This window comes from Cervus canadensis, chromosome 26 (assembly GCF_019320065.1).
Source record: "Cervus canadensis isolate Bull #8, Minnesota chromosome 26, ASM1932006v1, whole genome shotgun sequence".
NCBI classification, from domain to species: domain Eukaryota; kingdom Metazoa; phylum Chordata; class Mammalia; order Artiodactyla; family Cervidae; genus Cervus; species Cervus canadensis.
Genome location: NC_057411.1, coordinates 36143433 through 36158212, shown reverse-complemented (window position 1 = coordinate 36158212; position 14780 = coordinate 36143433).

The following is a 14780-nucleotide window of genomic DNA, read 5'->3' as shown; positions in this document are numbered from 1 at the left end:
CCTCCAAGGAATGCACAGCCCAATTAGAAAAACAATTCACATTTAGGTGACATACCAACAACAAAATTCTGTCACTGCAGCAGTTATTCTTCCTCAATTCCAAGTTCATTTTGTGAAAGCTTTAACATTTTGTGTATAATTTCAGCAACAACTATATCTCCATTGGACTGATGAGGATCATACCTTGAGAAGAATAACAGAGAAGATTCCAGAGAGGAACTTGGCTGGTGGTCCAGTGGTTAAGAATCCATCTGCCAATGCCGGGGACCCAGGTTCGACCACTGCTCTGGGAGGATTACACATGTTGAGGAGCAGCTAAGCCCGTGAACCACAATTACTGAAGCCCATGTGCCTAGAGCCGGGACTCCGAAACAAGAGAAGTCGCGGCAATGAGGAGCCCATGCACCGTAAGTAGAGAAAGCCTGCATGCAGCAACAAAGATGCAGTGAAGTAAAAAATAAATAAGTTTTTTAATAAAAATAAATTTTTGAAGTTAAAAAATAATACAGTGACTGGTAGAGAAAATAGAGATAAAGTAGGCAGCAGAAGAAGTGACCACATTTGAAGCCAAGTCTTGAGAGAGACAAAGTCAAGAGAAAGTAGGTTGGGGCTTAACCTGCACTCTGGTGGTAACTGTGGGGGAGAAGTACACTGAATTTACAGTCAATAAATCTTGCTATTCACACAGAATAAGAGTATCCCTTAAAGTAGACTGAGATACTCTAAACTGTTTTTACCAGCTGAGCATGTTAAATAATACACAAAATATCTTTTAAATCAATATTACCTCAGGAGCATAATTTGTAACTTACAGTGTCTCTAAACCTTTAACATTTCATTCTTTTGTTATAGAAAGTTCTCTCACTGAATATCTAATGTGTATATAATTAGCTTTCCTTCCTTCCTTCATTATTTTACCTGTTGTATTGCTTATCTAAAATATCCTCATTTCATACAAACCCAGCTTATCTTTTAAGATTGAAATCATATTACCCCTCTTTGTAAATTCCTTCCTATTACTCTATGCTTCCCAGGCGGCACAAGTGATAAAGAATTTACCTGCCAATGAAGGAGACATGAGACTGGACATTGATCCCTGGGTCGGGAAGATCATCTGGAGAATGAAATGGCAACCCACTCCAGTATTCTTGCCTGAAAAACCCCATGGGCAGAGGAGCCTGGCAGACTGTAGTCCATGAGTAATCAGAGTCAAACACGACTCACACACACACACACACACACACCACTCTACAGTATTCTGATATTCTATGAACACCTAGAGCATATTTATATAATTTATTGGAAAAATGAATGTACTACTTTAAAATATTTCTTATACATGTAATGAACTAGTATCATCTGACTCTCCAACCAGATCTTAAGATCCTTGACGTCTGTGTTAAACATTTTGTGGAGCACTGTACTTTTTGTACCGAGCATCCATGCATTCTAAGTCCCTTCTGTCGTCTCTGACTGTGATGATATGGACTGTAGGCCGCCAGGCTCCTCTGTCCATGGGATTCTCCAGGCAAGAATACTGGAGTGGGTTGCCATGCCCTCCTCCAGGGGAGCTTCCCAACCCGGGGATCAAACCCAAGTCTCTTATGTCTCCTGCATTGGCAGGTGGGTTCTTTACCACTAGAGCTACGTAGAAAGCCCTTTTGGTACCACGTCCCTTCACAAACTGACTTGACCGTTAATTTCTTACTAAATACAAAAAATTACACAAAAATGTAGGCAAGTAACAAATATGTACCTTGCATTCCTGCAATACAACCTGGTCTATTTTTTAAAATAAATTGTTAACATTGATATATTTATTTACTATTATAAACATATCAATTATAGCTAATAAAATATATCATTGATATGCTAATATTATCTAGATTGTTTGCATATTATCTGTATTCATTATGATAAATTGGTAAAAATGGAACTCTCCAACTTCATATCTACTTCCTAAGAACAGTTAAATAATTTGATGTTCGTTTTTAGCCCACAAGTTCAGAAAACTCCTTTCTGCCTCAGTTTCCTATTCTAGTGGAACTAGAGAATCAGAAGCACCAGGTTTTTAATTTAGAAGGTGAAAGGCCAAGTCTAAGTTTAAGCAAATATTTTGACAGGGCATATACTTGGTGGCTCAGATGGTAAAGAATCTGCCTGCAATGTAGGAGACCTGGGTTCAATCCCTGAGTTGGGAAGATTCCCTGGAGAAGAGAATGGCCACCCACTCCAGTATTCTTGGCCTGGAGAAGTCTATGGACAGAGGAGCCTGGTGGGCTACAGTCCAAGGGGTCACAAAGAGCTGGACATGACTGAGCGACCAACACGTTCAATTTCACTGTTGATAAGCACAATGAGTCTCCTGACCACCATATTCTTGACTCCAGGTTTCTAATAGTCTTTTGACAGGACAAAGTCTCTCCCTGTCCTCTCTCTGTCCACTATAGATGGGAGCAAACAAGGTGTAGACATTGGTATGGTCTTCAAGAAAGAATCAAGTACTCCCCGACCCTCCCATGTGGACCCCCTTGCAACCCTTAAGGTCCTACAGGAGAGAGGAGATGGTGATGATCTCCCAGGAAATATTACAGATTTGAGACCAGAAGAGATCTGTACTCAGTTTCAGGTCTGGTTGCACCTGAAAGACACTAAGCAGAAAAATGTTCCTCAGCTCTGCTTGAGGATATGAGGTAACTGGGTAAGACCTCTGCCCAATGTCTAGGAGGCCTGAAGGGAGTTGGACCCTTGGAGAGCCCTTGATAGCCTAAGAAGCAATGAGACAGCAGCCAAAAGTTTTTCTTCCTGGAAGTTTGAATACTGTGAAGACTGGAGAGGTCTCACAGGTGAGAGAGGGATTTGGGCGAAGACAGTAATAGAATTAAGTGACAGGAAACTGGATAAGGCCAACCTGGACCCAGCACATGACAATGAAGAAAGACCGCCATGACTGGGAATTGAACCCCCAGGCAGATGCCAACCTGGTGCTGGAGACAGCTCACATGGCCATATTATGACTGTACTTAAGGCCCTCGAAGGTGAATGCCATGCCAAGGAGAGGGAGAGAGAGAGGGAGGAAATGATAAAGGGAATCATGTCCACATGACAATGGTTGCTGCTGCTGCTGCTGCTAAGTCGTTTCAGTCGTGTCCGACTCTGTGCGACCCCATAGACGGCAGCCCACCAGGCTCCCCCATCCCTGGGATTCTCCAGGCAAGAACACTGGAGTGGGTTGCCATTTCCTTCTCCAATGCATGACGGTGAAAAGTGAAAGTGAAGTCGCTCAGTCGTCTCCGGCTCTTAGTGACCCCATGGACTGCAGCCTACCAGGCTCCTCCGTCCATGGGAGTTTCCAGGCAAGAGTACTGGAGTGGGGTGCCATTGCCTTCTCCGTGACAATGGTTACTTTTCTGCTATGTAGTCAAGGCCCTGAAATAAGGTGGTTATTTTCATTGTGGTAAAGTTAAACGGCAGAAAAACAATGTGACACTTTCACTATACCTCATAATGTGGCTCAGAAATTTTATAAATGGTGTGATATAGAATGATCAGTTCCTTGAGAATTTTACATTCGTGGTTTAATAAATTAAGCCATATCTCTTTTCGAGGAGTGGTTATTTTCCACCAGAGGTACTGATACACTCAGGTTTCCAAATTCATTGTTGCATCAGTTTTAGACTATTAAAATTTCTTAGAAATATCCAGTTCACTAAGAAAATGAAAATATCCATTTCATTAAATTTAATACCATCTAGGTACCATTGGTAGCATCATGGAGCGAGCATCTGTCATCTTCTCTGCTCAGTAATAGAGTCCCTAATTCCTAATCGTATACATTCATTTTTATACTTTTTTAATCCACTAACTTTGATGAAAGTTTTAAATTTTTATTGATGTTTATCAAATAAAGAACAAAAACAGATACTGAGTGTAACAGTTTGAAGTACAAGTTCTAGAGTTAGATACTAACTGTGTTTGAATGCTAACTCAGCCCTTTACCATGAGACTTGGAATAAGTTACCTGATCTCTGTACTCATTGTTCTTGCCTGTAAACTAGAGGTTAGTACTTGTACCAAACTTATAGGGATATTATGTAGATTAAATCAATTAATACAGGTACAATTCTTAAAACAGTGCCTGGTATTACTGCTCAGCAAGTATTAGCTATTGTGGTAGATATAGTTAACTAGTATTCAGCATCCATTCCAGCCTGCTCCAAATGTCACATTCTATACTGTAGCATCTGAAAGCTTGAAAACCACATTTCCCAGATCTACTTGGGACAGGATTCTGGGTAAAAATTAGGTCCCGTCTAATCAGGTTGCTATTGCAACCTGTCCCAGTCATAGAGATACTGGGTTTTTCTTCAAGAGCAAAGCCCAATGGTGAAGAGCAAAGAAGAAATGCCAATGGTAGCAGGGGTAGGTTCCAAATCAAGATACCTGATTCCTGGATAAAATCTTTGATATTGTGTTCTTGAATTCAGTCACTCCTGTTGTGGCCTCCTAAATCTCCATCTTCATGATGTGCAAGGTTGACACTGGGAGTGCAGTTTAGCAGTCTTTTTCAGCAATCCTTGATGACCCAGATGAAAGCCTGATTCTCCAGCTTTACCAATTATGGTATATTGTAAGTACCAAACTCATTGCATTAAGCATCTATTGAGAATAGAATGGCCTCTGTTTCCTAAACTTAATTATTGGTAATAATCCTACTATTTTTCTAATTTATTAATACCTGATTATCCTTATTCATTTCATTTACCTATTAATATACAGTTTTCTATTGGTACTTTTCTTGGTTCTTAAATATTTCATTCTTTTTCTTTCTTTTTTCCTTTTTTCTTTCTCTTCTTTTCTTTCTTTCTCCCTTCTCTCCTTCCTTTTCCTTCTTGTCCTCCTGCCTTCTGTTATTTCTTAAGAGTATATGCATCAAACATTATACATCTTTCTCCAAGAAGAGCTTTGAGTTCAATCCATGTATTAATATGGGTAGTATTGTTAATATCTAACTAGTATATAATTGCTAGTTTCATTTCCTCTTTTAATCCATGATTCTTTAGCAAAATATTATTTATAAGGATTTAATAGTCCCTGATGCTGAGAGGGGTTGGGGGCGGGAGGAGAAGGGGATGACAGAGGATGAGATGGCTGGATGGCCTCACCGATTCGATGGACATGAGTTTGAGTAAACTCGGAGAGTTGGTGATGGACAGAGAGGCCTGGCGTGCTGTGATTCATGGGGTCGCAAAGAGTCAGACACAACTGAGGAACTGAACTGAACTGAACTGAACAGTCCTTCTTTGTTTCTTTTTCATTACATTTTACTTGTTTAGTTTTATCTTATTATGGTAGGAGAAATGGTCCTGTATCTTTCAGAAATTATCATAAATTTTTTCACTTAATATGCAATCCAATTTTATAGATATTCTTTGGCATTGAAAAATGACAATCTTTGTTTATAAGGTACAAATCAATCTTATAATATATTGTACATTTTAAGTTCTTTTTTGTTACCTACTCTAAATTAAATTCTGTCATCTGTATTTCTGCCAGTTTCTTCTTTTGTTCAAGCAGCTTTTACCTAACACATTATAATGCACATGAAGTCTCATTAAGTTACATTTTTATTGTGAATTGTCTCTTTTTTTTAAAATAAAATTTGTTTAATGTAGATGGCTTTTTTTCCAAATGTGTTCATTTCTTATGGTAATTATGCTTTTTTACTGCTTGTATTTGCCTAGTATTCTGTTGTACATATTTCTATAAACTTATTACATCATTTTGTTCCATATACATTTCTTTATAAACAACATATACATGAATTTTGGATGTAGACATTTATTCAATCATTAATTCATTAATTTATGTATTTAGTTATTTAGTAGCAATGCTGAGCAGCTTGTAGGATCTTACTTCCCTGACCAGGGATTTAATCTGGCCCCCAGCAGTGAAAGTGCTGAGTCTTAACCACTGGATGACCAGGGAATTCCCTCACTAAATTATTTTTATCTTCTTTTTATTTTTATTAGGTGTCTATATTATATTTTTAATTGCATAGTAATTAACAAGGTTTATTTATAAGAAAAGTTAGTTTTATAGAAGCAATGCACATTTATCATTTAAAAATCTAAATAAGTAATTCACAAAAATACAAAGAAAATATGCAAGATTTATCCCAAATTTTGTTGCCCCAAAGCCACCACTAAAGTTTGGTTAGCATACTTTCACAATTCTGCATTCAATTATGCAAATAGAATCTTATAAAATGGGGATTTAAGGATTTGATAAATTATTTAACTAAAATTTAATGACTGAAGTTGAATAAATTGGTGAAGTTTAAATCCTTTTTTACTACTACAAATATTCAACTTCTAGAAGTTTCCTCTAGAGTGAAGAGAACTATTAGAATGTTGGTGTCATGATTTTCTAAACTATATCTTGAAACTTGTCATAGTATCTATGGCCTTTTTGTTTGGAAGTTGAGGCAGGGGTGAGGGGTTGCACTTACAAGTTCTTGGAGACATCCTCTTGCAGATTTCCATAGTATTAATTTTATAATGTCAAACTTAATAACATTTACATTTTATTCTGCACCCAGAATTCTTGACACTTTTTAGTAGTGGCTTTAATGGGATTCAGTGTTCATTATCACTCCTTTTACCTCAGTTTCTTTTTCTTGACTTCTATGTTTTATGTGGTTTTTAAAGGAATATTAGTAAATGTCATTGACATCCTTTTTTTCAAGAAGTCTTATGGACAGTATCTCCCCTGAACTTCTGTACACTTGAGAGTTGAAGGACACTTTGATTAGGAATCAATTTTAGACTCATACTTTCTTTCCCTCAGAAATGTATAGACATTCTTCCTCTTTTCTGGCATTCAAGTATTACTATGGGGAAACTCAAACACAGCCAGATCTTTTTTTCACCTTGACTGCTACTTGCTTTTCTACGTAGATTTTTCCAAGAATTCTATCGTAATTCTTTAAGTTCAACAGTTTGAATACTTTTGGCACCGGGATGCTTTTTGGTGTATGTCATTCTGCATCAGTTTTTCACCTGGACACAGTCTACTTCTTCAATCTGCAAATTCTGCTCTTCATTTCCAGAAAGTATCATCTAATTCTTTTTTTTTCTTATTTACTTAGCTTCATTTGTTTAATTTCTATTTCCTTCTTCAATTTCTATTTCTGCCTCAAAACTACTTCCTTCCTAGATGCCTCAGTTCAGTTCAGTTCAGTCGCTCAGTCGTATCTGACTCTTTGCGACCCCATGAATCGCAGCACGCCAGGCCTCTCTGTCCATCACCAACTCCTGGAGTATACTCAAACTCATGTCCATCGAGTCAGTGATGCCATCCAGCCATCTCATCCTCTGTCGTCCCCTTCTCCTCCTGCCCCCAACCCCTCCCAGCATCAGGGTCTTTTCCAACAAGTCAACTCTTCACATGAGGTGGCCAAAGGATTGGAGTTTCAGCTTCAGCATCAGTCCTTCCAATGAACACCCAGGACTGATCTCCTTTAGGATGGACTGGTTGCATCTCCTTGCAGTCCAAGGGACTCTCAAGAGTCTTCTCCAACACCACAATTCAAAAGCATCAATTCTTCAGTGCTCAGCTTTCTTCACAGTCCAACTCTCACATCCACACATGACCACTGGAAAAACCATAGCCTTGACTAAATAGACCTTTGTTGGCAAAGTAATGTCTCTGCTTTTTAATATGCTATCTAGGTTGGTCATAACTTTCCTTCCAAGGAGTAAGCGTCTTTTAATATCATGGCTGCAATTACCATCTGCAGTGATTTTGGAGTTTTGACACTGTTTCCACTGTTTCCCATGAAGTGATGGGACCAGATGCCATGATCTTAGTTTTCTGAATGTTGAGCTCTAAGCCAACTTTTTCACTCTCCTCTTTCACTTTCATCAAGAGGCTTTTTAGTTCCTCTTCACTTTCTGCCATAAAGATGGTGTCATCTGCACATCTGAGGATATTGATATTCCTCCTGGCAATCTTGATTCCAACTTGTGCTTCCTCCAGCCCAGCGTTTCTCATGATGGACTCTGCATATAAGTTAAATAAGCAGGGTGACAATATACAGCCTTGACATTCTCCTTTTCCTATTTGGAACCAGTCTGTTCCATGTCCAGTTCTCACTGTTGCTTCCTGACCTGTATACAGGTTTCTCAAGAGACAGGTCAGGTGGTCTGGTATTCCCATCTCTTTCAGAATTTTCCACAGTTTATTGTGATCCACACAGTCAAAGGCTTTGGCATAGTCAATAAAGCAGAAATAGATGTTTTTCTGGAACTCTCTTGCTTTTTCGATGATCCAGCGGATGTTGGCAATTTGATCTCTGGTTCCTTTGCCTTTTCTAAAACCAGCTTGAACATCTGGAAGTTCACGGTTCATGTATTGCTGAAGCCTGACTTGGAGAATTTTGAGCATTACTTTACTAGTGTATGAGATGAGTGCAATTGTGCAGTAGTTTGAGCATTCTTTGGCATTGCCTTTCTTTGGGACTGGGATGAAAACTGATCTTTTCCAGGCCTGTATCTTTTTTTAAAAATATCAAATTTGTTATTATATTGCTCTATTTTTCATTTGGCAGTGTGTGATTTCTCGAGATTGTATATTCAGTCAAGTTTTTTTCCTTACCGTATTTTACTAATGCAGCTTTTATCTATTTAATTTATTTTCTGAGAACACTCATCTCAACATTTCCTCCTCTCATGTCTCAAATTGTTATTCTGAACTCTCGACCTTCCTTCAAGTTCTATAGTGTTGTACTAGTTACCTATTTCTGCATAAGAATGATAGCAAAACTTACTGACTTGAAGCAGCACATCCTTCTTCTCTCAGTTTCTGTAGGTCGTTGTCTGAGTGCAGCTTAGTTGGGTCCTGTGCTTGAAAGTCTCAGAAGCTGCCATCATGGTGCCAGAGGGACTGCCGCCTCATGTGAGGTTTGGCTGGAAAAGGGTCTGCTTTCCAACTCAGCGTGGTTGTTTACGGAATTTAGTTCCTTGCAGGCTGCTGGAATGAGGGTCTCGTTTTTTGCTGACTATTGCACCGTCATCTCCTTGCTTTGTGGCTCTTTCCATATCACATGAAGCTCAAAACATGGTAGCTCACTCTTTCAAAACCAGCGAGACAGAGTCTCCTAACAAGATGGGTTACACTGTGTCTCACGGATCCTGTTCATGATGCCAGTTGTCTCGCTGTTCACACTTTCCACACTGTTGGCTGAACCCAGGGTCGGCAAGGAACGAGCTACAAGGCTGGAAGAAGATGCAACGAGCTGTAGGAACTGCAGGCACATTTATTCTCTCCTGACTGGCCAGGCAGCTGCCATAGCATAACTTAACACAACACAACGTCTCTCCTGGCTGATGCAGCAGCCGTAGCAGTAAACATCCTACATTCTCTCCTCTCATGGCTGACTCAGCAGACCCAGCCATGACACAGCTGTAAATGCCACCACTTTTCTAGGTGGAGCTCACATATCCGCATAGGACACAACCCTTGACTGAGCGAGTACCTAGTGACGTGCATGTGCAGTGCTATCTAGATGATCTCAGCTGTAACACAGCATTATTTACAAAATGTGGGTGAGAGAGCCTCAACATGCCATCTTGGCTAATTTGCTCTCTCCCCACATAAAGTAATGTAATATAATCACATATAATAATCACATACATCCTATCCCATTTACTGAATTCAATTCGTTGGAAGCAAATCCTGAGTCCTTCCCTGGTGGTTTAGTGGTAGAGAACCTGCCTGCCAAAGCAGGAGACATGAGTTTGATCCCTGCGTTGGGAAGATCCCTTGGAGAAGGAAATGGCAACCCATTCCAGTATTCTTGTCTGGGAAATCCCATGGACAGAAGAGCCTGGTGGGCTAGTGTCCACAGGGTTGCAAAAGAATCATATACAATTCAGCGACTCAGTAACACCACCATTTTCATTCAAGGAGAGAAGGTAATTCCAGGGCATGCACACCAAGAAGCAGAGATCATGAGGGCCACCCTGGAATCTGTCCACCATGCTCAGGCTCTGTGTCATTTCTTGGAGACTGTATTAGTTTCCTGGGACTGCCATAACAAAGCACCATGAACTGGATGGCTTGAAACAACAGAAATTTATTGATTCATAGATTGGAGACTAAAAGACTGAAAACAAGGTGTTAGCAGGGCTATAATGGATCTAGAAGAGAATCCTTCCTAGCTTCCTCCTACCTCCTGGGGGCTCCCTGAAATTCTTGGCATTCTTTGGCTTGTAGATAATCACTCCAATCTCTGCCTCTACTATCACATGAACTTCTTTGCTATGTGTGTCTCTGTTTGTCCTCTTCTGTTACTGTAAGGATATCAGTCATTTGATTTAGGGCCCACTCTAATCCAGCATGACCTCATGGTAACTAATTACATCTGCAGAGACTTATTTCTCAATAAGTTCACATTCTGAGGTTCTGTGTAGACATGAATTTGGGGGTGACGCTCTTCAACCTACAACAGAGACTATGAAAGTGAAAGTGTTTGTTACTCAGTCTTGTCTGACTCTTTACAACCTCATGGACTGTAGACTGCCAGGCTCTTCTGTCCATGGAATTCTTCAGGCAAGAATGCTGGAGTGGGTTGCCATTTCCTTCTCCAGGGGATCTTCCCAACCCAGGGATCGAACCTGGGTCTCTTGCATTGTAGGTGAATTCTTTTTTTTTTTTTTTGTAGGTGAATTCTTTAACCTTCTTAGCCACCAAGCAACACAGAGACTATGAAGAAAGGCATATTTTATCTCTTGGTCTATTTACTGGGAGATTTATCTTGCACTGTATGCTCTCTCTCTTTCTGTAGTTTATTTTCATTTTAGTTTTTTTCCCTAGATTTTATCCTAATTCTTTTTCTTTTTCTTTTTTCTGTAGCGGCACAAATTGAAGACTCACTCACCTTCTCCTTTGCCTGTCTCTACCCCAGACACTGTGAGAGTGGTGTGTTTCCCCGCCTTCCTTCAAGCTACGGTTGCCATGACACAGGGTACTTGTCAATGAGTTACTGGCAGAGATCTGCTGAGGGGTGGGAGGGAAATGAGACTGCTGGTTCTTCTCTTCCTTTCCTCATTCAGCTTTCGCTCTAGCAATCACTCTGGCTCAGAGAACAGGCTGGAAGCTGCAAAGATGGCACGCCAGCCTGGTGTCTTCTCTAGTTCCAGCACCCCTTCACACTAAACGCTCCGCTCTTCCTGAGGCTCCTCCAGGCCCAGATCTTGCCATTTAATCACAGGGTTTCAGGACTGTGCCTCTTCCTTGCAAAGAAATCTGTGCCCTGATCAAGGCTTGCTTTGGTTCTCAGCACTTAGCCTCTTCCCTCATTTCACTTCATTGCTTGGTAAATCTGCTTCCTATTTTGCAATTTACACTTGTATTGTTTCCCTATTTCATTGCAAACGATGGGGTTTTTTTCCCTTTCACTTTGTTTTTCAATCTTTTTTTTCTATTATTAGCAGTAGTAGTAGGTATCCAGAAAGGGAAGAAAATGCAAATGTCTTTATTTTTCCATCTTTAACTAAAGTAAGTGTTAGTCTCTCAGTCATGCCCAACTCTTTGCGACTCTATGGACTGCAGCCCACCAGGCTCCTCTGTCCATGAGATTCTCCAGTCAAGGATACTGGAGTGGGTTGCCATTTTCTTCTCCAGGGGATCTTCCCAACCCAGGGATATAACCTGGGTCTCCTGCACTGCAGGCAGATTCTTTACCAACTGAGCTACAACAGAAGCCTATCTTTAACTAAAAGCTTGCATTTTAACTATCTTTACGAATTTTAAAATAGTTATTTAACCTTACTTAGTATTTTCAGTTCAGAGTAAAATGATGTATTTCTAATTCTCTCTATTTGATACAATGAATTTAGTAAATTTTTCTCAGTTTTGTAAATATAATACGGAATTTAGTTCCAAAGTGTTACTATATTAAGAATTTATAGCTCCTTCTTTTTAAGAATTATTAATGATGTTTGCATTCAGTTTATAAGCAGATTTGCAACCATTCCCCCCCCCCCTCAGATATCACTCTTTTACCTCTTTTCAATGCTTTCAGTCATTTCAAACCCTCATTTCCCAACGGCTCTTAATTTTGCTTCATATTTATCAGTTGTTGGAGAAACATTTAAGGCATTAATCCTTAAAAATCATATAAAGGTTGTCATATAGGACTTGTATATCTGAGAATATCTTTCTGTTGACTTTGTACATTGTTAATTACATGGATGATGATACAATTCTTTGGTTAAAACTCCTCCAGTCCTAGATCAGTCAGTATAGGCTAGAATGTATTATGTTACCAAATGACCCCAAACTTCAGTGACTGTAATCTTCAAGCTTTATTTTCAGTCATGCCAATTTGGCCTCACCTTCATGCGAGCACCTGCGCTGATGAAGCATCTAGAATATTGATGACTGTACTGGCATAAAGCAAAAAGAGCATGGGAAAGTGTGTTCTGGCTCTTAAGTATCTGCTGGGAAGTGACAGCTATTCTGCTTGCATTTTATTGGTCAGAGAAAGTCTCATGGTCAAATCTACTGTCAATAAGACAGGAAAGTCCAACTGTCTTCCAGGGATAAACAGCAAATACTTGTAAACAAGAATGCAATTTACTACACCCTCCATATGTCACAGATACTGCTTCACTGTGCAGGCATTTTCACTCTGTAAAAAAAAAAAAAAAAAAGGCCAAATGGAAACTACTGTAACTGAGGTATAGGAAATAGGAATAGGTTTAAGGGAAGGTAATAATTTCAGTTTTAGAGATTAAGTGTAAAGTATCTAACAATTTATACAGAGTGAAGTAAGTCAGAAAGACAAAAACAAATATTGTATATATGGAATATAGAAAAATGGTACTGATGAACCTATTTGCAGGGCAAGAATAAAGATGCAGACATGGAGAATGAACTTGTGGACAGAGCAGGGGAAGGAGAGGGTGGGACAAGTTGAAAGAGTAGCATTGAAACATACATTCTCATTTGTAAAATATCTAGCTAATGGGAAGTTGCTTTATAGCACAGGGAGCTCAATCTGGTACTCTGTGACAACCTAGAAGGGGGATGGAGGTTCAAGAGGGAGGGGATGTATGTTTACTTATGGCTGATACCCACTGTTGTATGGCAGAAACTAGCACAACATTGTAAAGCTCTTATCCTCCAATTAAAAATAAATTTTAAAAACTATCCAACAAGTAATCGGATATGAGGCTAAACGTATGGGGAAATGGCTTTGGTTGGGGAAATCAAGTTATGTAATCAGTGCACAGAACTGAATTCATCAGAAAGACTGAAAGGACAAGTGGAATGACAGTGTCACTTTGGGAAGCAATAACTATAAAGATCAAGCAGAAGAAATAGATGTGGTAAAGGAGGGAAAGAATGAGGAGACAGTTTGAGAGGAATCCAGGAGAAGCAGTCTCATATAAACTAAAGAAGACAGTGTCAGGAAGACAAAGTATCAGTTTTTCTAAAATAAGGGTAGAGAAGCTCTGCTTGAAAATGGAAATCATCTGATGTTGCTTTGGGAGATCACTGGTGATTTGGGTAAGAGCAGTTTCAACAGAGTGTTGGAGTAACAGGCAATTGAATGACCACTAGGGATCAGAGGAGAGAAGCTGACTTAGCACGCACACACAGAGTATAAATAGGACACTCCTTTGAAAAATTTTCCTGGGAAAAAAGGAGGAGGTTGGGAGATTCCCTGCTCCCTTCTCCTGAATAATGAAGAGACCTAGAACTAAAGAACTAAGGATTGTGTGTGAACATGTGTGTGTGTTCAATCTTATTTTATAAGTAGATGGATATGCAAGATGAAATTGCATGGAATTTAAAACCAAAGTCAGTCAACATAACTATGTTTAAATAGTGTTAAGATCCATGCATTAATACATACCTCTTTAATGTCATGATATGTGATTAGTCTTGGTCCTCCAGACTAATACAAACAAAACCAGTAGGACATACATACATATATGAATACATATATATATGAAGTACATATATATATATGTGTGTATATATATGAAGAGCCTTTGACTGTAGATAACAATAAACTGTGGAAAATTCTGAAAGAGATGGGAATACAGACCACCTGACCTGCCTCTTGAGAAACCTGTATGCAGGTCAGGAAGCAACAGTTAGAACTGGACATGGAACAAAAGACTGGTTCCAAATAGGAAAAGGACTACATCAAGGCTGTATATTGTCACCCTTCTTATTTAACTTATATGCAGAGTCCATCATGAGAAACACTGGGCTGGAGGAAGCCCAAGCTGGAATCAAGATTGCCGGGAGAAATATCAATAACCTCAGATATGCAGATGACACCACCCTTATGGCAGAAAGTGAAGAAGAACTAAAAAGCCTCTTGATGAAAATGAAAGAGGAGAGTGAAAAAGTTGGCTTAAAGCTCAACATTCAGAAAACTTAATGCTCCCTTCAGCCATTCCCTTCTCCAGGGAATCTTCCCAGCCCAGGGATTGAACCTGTGTCTCCCGTACTGCAGGCAGATTCTTTACCGCCTGAGCCACTAGGGAAGCCCCATGTCCTGCTACTCCCTTCCCATTGGCTGGAAATTTCAAAAGTTCAGTAAAAAGGAACTTGATTTTGAAAGGCATAGAATGAGAGCAGAAATGTCAGGAGATAAGGAAGAACAAAAGAGGAAGCACAGAACATTTCAGTGATGGAGAATATCTAGAAAAAATTAGGTCCATGTTCAACTTTGCAGTTCCTTCCCATATAATATT